Here is a 12706-nt window from a genome sequence, read left to right as displayed (position 1 = left end):
AACCTGGCCCCACACCCTGGGCCTGGATGTCGCGCCCCTTCCCCCACTTGCAACGTGACTCTGCCGAACGCCCGGTCCTTCTGTGCCTCAGATCTCGGGGGATCATTCTAGAAGCTTTCAAGTCAAGTCCTTGTGAGAATTAAGTGAAATAACAGTGTTCCCAGCCAAGCACAGTCAGCAGCCCACACACCTGAGCTATGATTACAACAAAAAGGCACGATGCTCAGTCAGTTACTGTGGAGGCGTCACATTAATTAATAGAAAATTTAATGGGAAAGAATAACACTGCCTTTCATAACGTTCTGGTTTAATGTATTTTACCTTAATGATCGTTTTATGGAAATATAAAAGCCGTGGATAAGATCATTCACTGAGCAAAATATTACAGTAAGCGTCTCTGCACATTATACTTTGATTCAAAATTTATTTTAAAGGGCACTGAACTACCCTTATCAAGTATTATTGGTCTTACGGGCAGGATGTACTCATTTTTAAGGATTCAGGGAATGAGATTTTTACTCATAAAATCATAGAATATGTGCCAGTGAACGGGCTACTGCAATGGGTTTTATTGATTTCGCAACTAAAAAGTCTCAAAAGTTTATTTTTCCAAAAACATTTAACTTTAAAAGTTCCTATTCTGGCGCTTCTTAAGTATGACCACCTTCCTCCAAAACGACCCCCTCATTGTTCAAGCCCCTGCAGGTGCCCGGAGCCCGCTGTCCAGGGAACGGGATTAGGTCTCTAAGGAAACAGTCAAAAACACTCACACAGTGGGAACGGAGAGGACTTGACGGTGGTTTTCACAATTAGATCCGTGAGCTTGGAAGGGAGAGTCAAAGCTTTCTTCCAAGGTGCCCTTTGTCCCCCTGTGGCCACGGCTCTGCCGTGACCGTCTCCCCCACCCGAGCCCCCTCGCTCCCTGCGATTGTTTCCCGGGTCTCCCCGCCTCCATCCTATCAGCTCATTGTACTCATGTTTTCCCACCGCACACAACACGCCCTTCACAAGACCGCGGGGCTCTTACTAAACCCAGCTAATCCTCCAAGATAGGCAGACTGTGCCGGGGTAAGAAGTTAACCCAGGAATCTCCGAGGCTTCGGGAACCAAGGTCACGCCTCGCTCACCCCCCAGGTACACGGGGCCCATGGACTCCACATCTTGGGACCCAGCCTCGTGAACGTGTGGCTTCCAAGCCTGCTGAGTCAATGAGAAAGGTGTGGAGAGCGCACATCAGAGCTGCTCACAGCCCCAGGCAGACGTGGCCTGGATCCCTGGGGGCCGGGAGGACTTGAGGGCCCGGGAAGGAGAGGCATCTGGGTCACCTCTCGAGTCATGCCTCTGGATCCACGGCTTCTGAGCTCCCACCATCTGCCCAAGTCCCCGGCCCTGCCCTCCGGCCACCACCATCGCACCCTCTGCAGATCCAGCTCCGACCCCCTGCCCACTCCCTTGTCCAAGTGATCGTGGTGCAGACTCTCTTCGCAGAACCAGGAGACTGGGCAGCCAGGCGTCGTGGGGCAAGAGGCAGGACTGTCCAGTCAGGGAAGCCAGAGGCCTGGACCGTGGCAGGGTCCTGGGCAGGAATCGTGGGGAAAGAGTGGGGCTGGAGGGCAGCGCCTGGCAGCCGAGAGCAAAGGAAGTTGCAGGCACAGGGGTCCTGTTCCCCTAGAGAGTGACTTTCTGCCCCAGAGCCCAGCTCCTCTGAACACAAAGACATTCTTTATCACTTCAAATCTCCAGAAATCACGAACCTTGCAATCCCAGGACTGGACAGCATCCTAAAATGTCATCTGGTCCACCCCACCTGCCAGAGGAAGGTGCCGTCAAGCCTTCACAGAAGCCACGGGGTCGTGCAGGGTCACTGGGCAGGAATGGGGTGGAGGGCGGTGGCCCAGCTCCTGCTCCTTCTCCCATAACCACCTGAGACAGGGGCAGAGTCAGAGGCAGGACCTGGGCCCCTACTTCCCGTTGCAGCCGGACAGCCCCCGTTGTGCAGCTTCAGGGGCCTGGGGAGCCAGCGAAGCTGTGGGGGCTCGGGCTGGGGGCCTGGGAGCCCACAGGCCTGCACCCTCACTTCTGGCTCGACCACTCTTTCCAGCTGCAGAGCCTTCTGCTGACTATTTAACTCCCCTGAGCCTCGGTTTCCCCAGTGGAAAAGAGGGGCGTCCAGGATGCCCCTCAGCCCTCATCAGAGGTGAGCTCCCCTTCCCTTCCTCCTCCTCACACCAAATTCAAGTCAAGCCAAATTGATTTTTCTAATCAGCCTCACTAATTTCCTGTCCTGGCATTTCCCGAAACTCAAACGCCTTGTTGTTCGGGGCCCGCGGTCTGAGCTTCCTCTGGTCTTCCCGTGGGGGCCACATACCAGTGGGGCGGGTGAGGACCGGGGTCAGCCCCGAGGACCCCGGGCCAGCCCGGCTCATTGTCCCGGAGCCAACGGTTTACTGATTAACTCTTTCCCCCATGCGGCCCACCTCCCACGCGCATTCACAAGATACTAAACTCATCTCGTGCGACACAGCCTGGCCGCCCACATGACAAGAGGACCAGCGTGCTTGGGCTCTGAGTCACTGGCCAACACCATATTTAATGCCTTTCCAGGGTGATTTGTCATCGAAGATCATTTCGGCTTTACCTGCCAGCATCTCCCGTTCCAGCCTCACATCCCTCGGCCTCCTGGGGCTGCTCAGCCGCCTCTCTGTTCCTTCTCTTCCAGCTCTGACCGCCCTCACCCAGAGTCAGTCTGTTCATCACAGATGCCCTCACCCTTCTCCAGACGGCAGCCTCCTGTCACACCCCCGGGCCATCTTCACCTTTCCTTCCTTCCCCGTCTCTCCTCCACTCTCAAGCACTCTTATGTCTTAAGGAAATTCCCCATTTCTGCCGTCAGTCTGCGATGCCCCCTCCTCCCATCTCCCCTCGGGGAGGTCCCACTCCTCTTTCCTTCAAGCCGTCTTAGTTCCATCCTTGGTCTCCTTCGCCAAGCTGGCCGCAGGCAGCATGCCCCTAACCCAGAATCCTTCAAGTGCACAAGGGAAGCAGGTGAGGGCTCGGTGTGTTCCTTCCTGTGGCTGCCTGGACAATGACTACAAATCAGGTAGCTTTAAACAACACAGAGTTATTCTCTCTCAGCTCCAGAAGCTAGAAGTCCAAAATTAAGGTGTCGGCCGGGCCACGCTCCCTCTGAAGTCTCCAGGGCAGGACGCTTCCTCGCCTCACCTTAGCTTCCGGTGTTGCCAGCAATCCTTGATGGTTCTTGGCTTGCAGGGGCCTCCCTCCAATTCTGCCTCATCATCACATGGGGTTCTCCGTGTGTCCTCTCCCTAAAGGGGTCCAAATGTCCCTCTTCTTATAAGGACCTCAGTCATTGGATGAAGCCCACCCATATGACCTCATCTGAATTTGATTACATCTGCAAAACCCCTATGTCTAAATAAAGCCCACTCACAGGTACCGGGGGTCAGGGTTTGAACACACCTTTTTGGAGGTCACAGCTCTGCCCCCACACTGGTCGTGCATCTGCCTGAGCCTAGGTTTTCTTATCTTTAGGATAACACCCACTCCCTCGGGGAGGTTGTGAAGACGTGATGAGATGGAGTGGTGGAAACTGGCCACTTCCTGGCACAGATTTCTTAACCCTCTTCTGTCAGGACCCACAAGACATTCTTGCAGGTGTAACTTCAGGCCCTCCCGGCTGCTGCCTCTCCTTCCGTCTTTCTTTCTGTCCTGAAAAAATACAGAATGAGAGTGACAATCGTAAAGGCCAGGCCTGGAAACTCTGCAAATATTTTATTCTTTTTAATTACAGAATCACTAGCAAACCTTGCCACTTCATAACGAAGACAAGTTTTGGAAACATCATTTTGTTTTAAACAATTAAGAACCCTCAGTTCAGACACAGCATGAGTTCCTTAGCAAGCACCTGCCCCTCACCCCTTCCCTACAGCCCAGGGCAGCCTCGGCTCCCCTGGCAGCTGAGGCCTGGGGCCCGGATGTCCAGCTGAACCCCAACTCGCTGTTAACTAGCCAGACAAACCTGGGCAAGTCCTCTCAGTGATCCAGGGCTCTGGTTCTCATCCATGAAATACTGGCCCCCAGCTCACTGGGCTATTGTGAAGATGGGACGGCATATCCTGCTGACACACATGCACCTGGTGGACCCTGAGAGCCCCGTACCTGTGAGCTGCTAGACTTGCCGTGCAAACGCTGCCCCTGGGGCAGGAGAGACTCCAACCTGAATCCAGAGGCCAAGGCCGGAGGGATTCCCTTCCTGCCTGAAGGCCTTGCTCAGTTCAGCACAAAGCTGTTTGCTGAGTGTTGTCAGAGGCCTCCCAGGCCCCGTCAGCCACTTCAGTTCAACTCTCCACACTCCGAGCTGGAGATCAGGGGCCCAGGGAGGACGAAGGCCCTGAGGGGTGTGCAGAGCTGACACCCCATTACAGAGAGACTGGTTCCCCACCAGCCCCCACCTCTCCTGGACCTCTCTCCATCTGGGGGGGTGGGGTGTTGAGAACTATCGCAGCAGTGACCCCAGCCAAGGATTTCTAGTCAGGCCACTGACAGCAAACATATTTCTAACTCTAGAGAATTAAAACTAATTCTGTTCTGAAAACGTCCCTGGAGGCTTCGAGAATGTGCAGACTCCTGGGTGGCTGAGATCCTGCGCTCAGGCTGCAGACTGCCTTCCGCACTCCCTGTGCCTCACAGACTGTCCTGTCTCACCCTCCAGGGTCCCTCTGGGCCCGGAAGTTAGCCTCACTCTGTCTCCCTGCACCCCAGGGTTCCTCTGGCCAGAATCTCTGTTTCTAAAGCAAGAAAGAGACAAGGCTGTTCAAATCTCTTCTTTCCTCTTCCCTGCATTTCCCTCCCTCGCTTTCCTAAACCTTTCTCCTCCATCTCTGCGGCCAACCCCTTTTCTGTTCAAGGTGCAGACAATTGGAGACTTTTAGAAGGATTGATAAGAATGAAACACTGGGAGGAAAGAGGAGCTAACATCTTAATTAGATGTTAAGGTTTGGCCAATGGGAAATCATCCTGACGTGCTAGACGTACTTTCCCAGAATTGCTGCTGCATAATTATTTACCATTTTTCTTTCATTATCATTCATTCACGTTGTCCACATGATAATTCCTCCTGCTCCTTCCTAGTCCACGTTAATAGTAATGCGTCATTTTCCCCAAGTGGGCATGGCTGGGTTTGTTTTGTTTTGTTGATGAGGGAGTCGGTTCCTTTTTTTAAGGAAAAAACTGTTGTTTATCTCCTTCTGTAGATGGGGAATGAAAGGACAAAATTAAAAGAGGTTTCTTACCATGCGTGAGTCTGGAGCAGATTTAGAGGAAGAGTTTCCCAGCGGTGGCACCTGCCGGGTAGAGGCAAAAATGAAGTGAGTTCCCCAGAAGGGGAATGTTTGGAATGTCTCAGGGCTCCCTAAGTGGGGTGTGGGTCCCTGTCGGCCCGGATCCCTGCCGGCCCGGATCCCTGGCAGTAATGGGACATTTTCTAGAGGCCAGGGCATTTTCTGGGAAGGGACCACCTGCTTAGCTGATTTTTCACCCGGAATTCCTGTTTCAAGGATCAAAGTCCTGACAAGATACTGTTTCAAGCTCCATCGGAAAAGTCATCCCAGCTCTTGGTTTCTCTACTGATTTCTCTTTTCCAAAGCGGCAACCTCTCTGGTCCCCCAGACCAGGAAGGCTCCCCGGCAATACTGACTCCCCAGGACTCAAGAGACCGCGGGGTAACTGCCCAAACCGCCTCCCTCCCCCCTTCCCCTCCCCCCACCCAACCCCCAAGCCCCGCCCACCCATCGGCCCCCTTTGCAGCGTGTTCAGCCCACGCAGCCTGTGCGCTGGGAGCTGTCCCTGGAAGGGGGCCCCCTAGAATACGTCCCTGGAAACCGACATCTCTGCACCCTCTAGGGCTCCAAGGGCTGCCTGTTAAACTCTCCAGAACCCAGAGGCGGGTAACCTAACACTCCTTTCTGATAAGCACTCGGACTGTCTTTTGCCCAAATACAATGGTCCTCATTAGCTTTCACTGGGGCTTTGAACTCCGCACAAAACCCTCCCCTCCCCTAACTGCCCGCTGGAGCTGGAGCCGGCCCTGGGGGCCCGCCGCTCAGCGATTCCTCTGTGGTCTGTTTTTAAGGTGTTTATAATGGACCCTTTTCCTGCTCCAGACTCACCCCCGGAGGTGAAATCTCCTCGGTCTAGGAGGCTCTTCTGCTGCTTTCCAGTCACCGACAGCTTTTCGAGCCTGAGAGTAAGCTAAGCTGCTTCGGAGCGGGGCCAGTTTTTAGCCCCTGTGGGGAGTGGGGTGCAGGTCATTCCGATGCCCTTCGGAAGGGCCGGTGGGAACAAGGCTGAAAAAGCGAGCTTGCTGGAGCCCGTTTCTCCCTCTGGCCCCAACCCACCTCCCCAGCTGTGCTCCAAAAAATCTCTGGGAAGTGAAACAGCTCAAAGGCAGACTGCTTTTGTCCTCAGAAGCGGTGTTTTAGCCGTCCCGCAGGCCCCTGCTGGCCCACAGAATTTGAGTCCATCCTTGGGTTGCTGGCCTCTCACCCCAGTGGTGACCCACGCATGCTGAGGCCCGGAATGGGTTTGAGGGGCAGCTCCAGGGGAAGGGGATCCGGATAGGGAAACCCCCCTGCCCTCCAGGCAAGGTGCGCGGGACCAGGTGCGGAGGGGTAGTGCTCATCCCAGTGAGCGCTCACCCCTCCATCTCTCTGCCCTTTCTCCCTGGGTGCCAGTCCAGAACTCCGACCCCAGAGCGCACGCTACAGCACTGTATCCTCAGAGGAGGAAGTCAGACAAGCCTCCCCATCCCCAGGCCCCCACTCTCCCTCCAGGCTAATCCTTGCTCCCAGTGCCCAGGCCCAGGGTCTGGCTTGACCCCTGCAATCAAGACTGGGGAGAAGGGCAGTTAGCCGCGGGGCCGGCCCTGCACAGCAGCTGCGGGACAGACAGCAGTCACGTCACTCGGCCTCCATGGGCAGTTCCTCCCCTATCAGCTGAAGATTTTGGGCCCTAGACTGTCTCGTGAGGTCTCCTGCATAGACACATGCATTTTTAAAAAGAAAAGTTTTGTGAACCCATGTGAATAGCTACCTGATCGCCTTTGATTCAGCATCACAGGTGTGATGCAAACACCGACAGTTTTGAAGAAGCTACCTGGAAGCCAGTGGCCCCCAGTCCTCACTCCTCAGCTGCCCCTGGTTTCCAGTATCTTTCCTTTTCCCACGCACACATCCCCAAAGCCCCCAGCTGTCCCTGAAGGCTCTTATGTCAAGGACACCAGAGCTCCTTCAGCAGAGGAGGCAGCAGAATGGTCATTTATAAATCCACGTGCCGGTGAAGCCGGGACCTCCTGCGTTCTGGGGACCCGCAAGTCTCTGAGCCCCATGTCTGCACACAGCTGCGGAGACACACCTCCCCAGGCCCACCTGTGACACCGCCTCCTTCTGTGAGTAATACCCACCAGCAGGTTAGGAACTCTAAGTGCAGCAGAGATTGTCCACTATCTGTGAACGCCCTTGAACTCTCCATTTATTATGTTACCTCAACTCTCTCATGGAGCTTTGGCGAGTAAACCAGGTGTCACGTGACCGCAGTACTTCCATGGTACCTCCAAGAGGCCACGGGAACGCCCGGTGTTTTCTCTAGAGCTGTGTGGCCCAGAGCTTCAGTAAACCCAAGATAGGGAAGAAGATGATGACATAATTAATGATGGTACACTTAAATTCTTCGTAACAGATTTTCTCTAGGTTTGCCTTTAGTAGAAAAATGCACGCCATGTGTGGGCAATACGTATTTCAGAGGTGAGTGCTCATCGTCTTATACCAGGCAACTTTTCAATAACTCGTATTCCAAAAAGCAAGGTGTCCCTACAAGGATAACAGAGCATCATTTAAAGAGTAACAAGGCCTCACTTAAAAATCTTGCCAGAGATTAAACGGAGCACCCAGTGACAGCTCCGTTTCTACTCCATGAGGACACCTTCTGCCCGCGGGGCCATGTAGACCTGAGAATAAAGCTCTCAACGCTGCGTTGAGCCTCCAGGGTGCGGATTGTCTGGGCTTCTCGCTCCCTTCTCCAGCGCTCCTGCCTCCAGCTGACTTGCTGGGAGACAAGGGGAAAGGCAAAACCACTGGTCTCTCGGGGAAGGAAACGGAAAGGGTGCACCCGTCTGCCGTTTGGAATTGGCTTGTCGGCCCTTGACCGAGCTCTCAGTAACATCTCTGCACAGGCATGTGTTCACCCCGAGGCTCTGTGCCCCATGCCAGGCCGGACGCTGGGCAGGGAGAATGCTCCAAGTGTGGTTTCCATCCCCCTAAGGCAGGCGATTGATCTAGTTCAGTGGTTCCCAACCAGGGGCGATTTCAGTGATGCCTCGAGAGATTGTTGGTGGTCACGGTGGGAGAAGGGTGCGATTAGGATCTAGCGGGTGGAGGCCAGGGAGGTCGCTGAATACCCTGCAAGGCAGCAGCCAGCCCCTTGCAACAAAGAATGACCTATTCTCATTGAGGAGTTGAGGCCAGATGAGCACACCTACCCCCAAAGGGAACATCACACACAGGGGGTGGGGGCAGAGGAAGGGAGGTCGGTCACCAGGGCCACTGCAGCCTCAGTTTCCACTTCTGTAAAATGAGGCTTAAAGTGTGTGCCTATTAACTGCCATCGGGGGAGCTGTTTCCAGCCCTTCCCCTCTTAGACATAAAATTTTGCTCTGCGCTCACAGCCTTAAATTAGGACTATTTGGTGGTATGATCATGTATGTTTAAAACCAAACAGAAATTTCCTGTTCCCCAGCACAAAATAAAATTTCAAGTTTATAAAAGGGCCTGTAAAATCTCATAATCAAGCCCATTAGCCCAGCAAAATGCTCCACTTTGATTTGGTGGTGTTTCGTTTCTTTTCTTAGCACCACTTCATTAGCGTGCTTGTAACGGATGCTCTTCCAGCCTGCTTCTTGAAATTGCTGAAAAAGAAAACACACGACTTTAAAGCACAAATTCCAAGAGCAATATCCCTCCCCCTTCAAATGTGGAGGCTCCGGGAGAACAGAGAATTTGGGGGAAGGCGGACGCCTGGAAATGCAGCATGGCCCCAAATACCACTTCTTACTGGGGCGCTGGAATCTTCTGCGTATTTGCTCCCTGGACTCATTGCCAGTGGCCTCGCTAATTTCCAGCTCTTTGCTGCTTCAGAGGACCAGATTTTCTTGATTAATAACAAAAGGTTTTGTTGGGATCAGAGCTGTTTCCCACCGTCTCTATGCAAACCCCAGCAACACAGGCTGTGTACATTAGCATTTCAAGGCACTTCCTATCACAGAGGGCAAGAAAAGCCCCTCTTGGTGGGTAAAATCCATTTTGTCCTCTCTTGTGACATCTGTTCTAGCTTTTAAAGCCAGAAAGGAAACTAGATAATGCCAGTCCTTTGATTTACAGCACCAGTCCCTAGGATGCTGTGAGCTCGCTGACGGCTCAAGAATCTGCAAATTCCCTTCACACGGGAGAACCCAGAGGTGATTCTGAACTTGTCGTTCCAAAGCTTCTTTGTCTTTTTCATGATTTCTTAATTATACGCCCAAGGACTTCTAAACCTCACAAAATGAAGTTCAGTTTGGGGGGTGGGGAATATAAATGTTCATTGCTGCAGACGCTCCTCTGTTTCACCTTTAAGTCCCCCAAAGCTAAGTTGGCTTCAGTGGGGAGAGGAGATCGAAGCCGATTCAGTGAGGCAGCTGAAATACACGCACAGATATGGGGCGGGGGGGCCGGCAAGTGACAGGATGAAAGGGGAAAGAGAGAAATCCGTCAGATCGCTGCCTCCTGCTACCATCTGGGCTGCAAGCCCCAGGTCCCTTACCCTGGTCATCCCCGAACAAAGCTGAAGGCAGATTCCAGCCGGTTCTCCATTCACTATTCATTCAGGGGTCCATCCGCCCCACATGCATTCAGCCAACTGCTGTGCTAAATCAGGGCCTCCTCCCGGGATTGACATGGTAATGAAGTGTCCGTGCAGCTCCTGAAAAGGCCGCCCTAGGTATGTGCCCCTCCAACAAATCCACCCTTTCACCCCACAGAGGCCCCCAAATTATCTCATAACATTACAACATCTGTGCAGAGGGCTCTTGTCTTTGGCGCTGGGCGTGTTTATCACTCAGCCGGGCTCCCTCTTGCCAGGTGGGGCCGCTGGCCAGCCACTTGGGGCAGGAGCCGCACATCCCCCTACCTCCCCACCCCGCCCCGGTCCACAGCCTTGGTGCTCCAGAGCGCCTGCGCCTGCCCCAAAGTGCCGCGGCCAGGATGCTAAGCACCTGGAATTTCTGTTTGATCATTTTCAGATGTTAAAGGTGGACCGAAGAGTTAAACTATGTCACGGGAACTTGCTGTCTGAGAACCTTATAATTAGTCCAGCAAGGAGGCCAGACAAAAACTGGAGGGTTGCGGGTAGGGGGTGGCGGCCCTGGAGGGGAGGGAAAAGTTAGCTAATGAATTTTGACTCTACCAAATGACATTCGCTCAACTAATAAGTGTGTCTGAGCTTTATTTAAACTGGCCCCAGGTCAGTAAAACCTAAGGGGAAGCAGGGGGGTTGGGGGAATTTATAGAAAGACTGTACCATCTGCAACTTATATGTGCTCTGCCCTGATACAATGGTTTCATTTAATTTGACTTGACATTTAAGAGCCCTTTTTGGAAGGAAAAAATGAATATTTCTACATTCTGTTTGCAATAACCTCACCTGACTCTGCACATAGCCAAGAAGAATAAATGTCACATCCATTGCACACAGCTGTGGGCCGTCCTGGAGAGGGGACCCGGGACGGGGCAGGGCGGGGGGCGGGCAAGCAAGGCTCCCAGTCACTGCTCCCAGGCTGTACCTGAGGGCCTGTTTGGGCTCTGAGTGCTCGAGCTTGGTTGGTTTTGTTTCCCTGTGTCCAAATTCAAGGGCTGATTTGGATATAATGTTCTTGACCGCATAGGAGATGGATTTGGGGATGCCAGCCAGAACACACAGAGCAGCCCAGGCAGCCAGGCAGCCAGGCAGCCAGGCAGGGCAGCAGGGAGACGAGGCCAGCATGACCCCAGCCACCTTCCCGTGCCCCATCCCCTCTTCCATAGCCTTCAAAAGCTTTTAGGTCAAGACTGAACTGTCCTGCCATCACGGGACTTGGAAATGCGTCCCTGGCAGATACTTCAGTCATCCTGGGAAAAGAAGCCCTCTGCCTGCTTACCTCCGGAGGCTGCAGGCTCAGGGGGCAAGAAGACGCAGGAGGCAGAGGACTTTGGTGGTGATGGCCTCTGCCCCGAACCTGGGGAATGAGCCCACAGGACGGACTTCAGAAATGTCTTCTAACTGGGTCTGTCTTCAAGTCCCCCGGCCACCCCCTGGGCTCAGATCCCCAGCCTGGCTCATCCAGAAAAGTCAGCAAGCAGCCTTCTCTCTGGATTCCCTGAACCCACCAGCCCCACAGTTCAGTTCAGCCTCCACCCAGTAGCCTGGTCCCAGGCTTCCAAACCAGTGTGCCCCAGATGCCAGTCACACGTTGACTGCCGACGGGGTCCCATCCAAGGTCTGAGGTCACTGTTCAGGGTGCAGTCAGAGCTGAGAACAGGGTTCTGAAGCATGTGTCTCCCAGTGGCTCTTCAGAGACAGCCTCCGCCTTACATACCTCCTAAGCAGGCCCCACTGCGTGTCCGAGCTCCTGGCCCCCTTCCTACCAAGGTCCTTAGAACCCAGACCCTGACCTTTCTAAGACCCCACTCTGATCCCTACTCGGCTGGACTCTTCTCCACAGGGCTGTGGGCCTATTACGGGTTGAATGGCTCCCTCCTGTAAAATAGTTTTGCTGGAATCCTAACCCCCAGGGCCTCAGAGTGGGACCTTGTTTGGGGGTAGGGAGTCAAGGTAAAGTGCGGCCATTAGAGTGGGCCCTAATCCAGTCTGACCAGTGTCCTTGTAAAAAGCAGAAACTGGGAGACACACGCCCAAGGGGAGCACGTGTGAACTCCAAGGGGTCATCTCCAGGCCAGGAAGACACCTGGAACGGAGTCTCCCTCTAGAAGGCACTAACTCGGCCGGCACCTTGATCTTGGACTTCCAGCCTCCAGAACTCAGGAGAACCGAGAGCCCCAGGGAGGGCGTCCGGGAGCCCCAGCCCCCAGGCCCAGGCCCACAGCACCCTCCTCAGTACAGAGGCTGTCGTTCCGGGCCATCACGTGGGGTCCTTTGTTGTACAGTCCTAGAGAACTAACCCGCCTTTATTAAGGCCTGCGTCATCACTTGGATTCTAATTTACCAGTGTTTTTGTGTTTTGTTTTCTCTGTTTTATGATCTTCCTAAATCATTGCACCCTGCTTCTCCAAAAGTCCAGCTTATAGCAGCCAAATAGTCTGCACACTGTAGTCTCATTACAAAACCTATTTATCTTCCTTAAATATCTCAGAGCAGTAAAACTAAAGATATGATCAACTCATTTTGCCTGGAGTTACCAATAGCCTTTCCACAGCATTTAACTTCCTCATTTCTCTGACCTGAGTTTAAAGGAAAAAAAAAATATATGTACAGATCACTCTGAAGATCTACATTTTGGAAGGATGTCACCTAATCACTTTTCATCTTTCTGTCAACATCTTCCCTCACCTGGGCCATTCGGTGCCCCAAGATGCCTCCTCATTCCCAGAGTCGCCTGATT

General features: G+C 53.5%; 1 long non-coding RNA gene across 2 annotated transcripts; it reads right to left on the bottom strand.

The window, feature by feature from the left end:
- Positions 1-2070: 2070 nt before the first annotated feature.
- On the bottom strand, positions 2071-9774 carry LOC135323088 (uncharacterized). Of its 2 annotated transcripts, none has more exons than XR_010384279.1 (3): positions 7561-9774; positions 5313-5363; positions 2071-3729 (listed from the first exon to the last, which is right to left on the bottom strand). It is a non-coding gene; the product is annotated as an uncharacterized LOC135323088 (long non-coding RNA). The 2 variants fall into 2 exon arrangements; XR_010384280.1 differs by lacking the exon at positions 7561-9774 and adding an exon at positions 6189-6606.
- Between the last annotated feature and the right edge of the window lie 2932 nt (positions 9775-12706).

This window comes from Camelus dromedarius, chromosome 15 (genome assembly GCF_036321535.1).
Source record: "Camelus dromedarius isolate mCamDro1 chromosome 15, mCamDro1.pat, whole genome shotgun sequence".
Lineage (NCBI taxonomy): Eukaryota > Metazoa > Chordata > Mammalia > Artiodactyla > Camelidae > Camelus > Camelus dromedarius.
The sequence above is the reverse complement of the archived record's forward strand: the minus strand, read 5'-3'. Positions and strand labels throughout refer to the sequence as shown.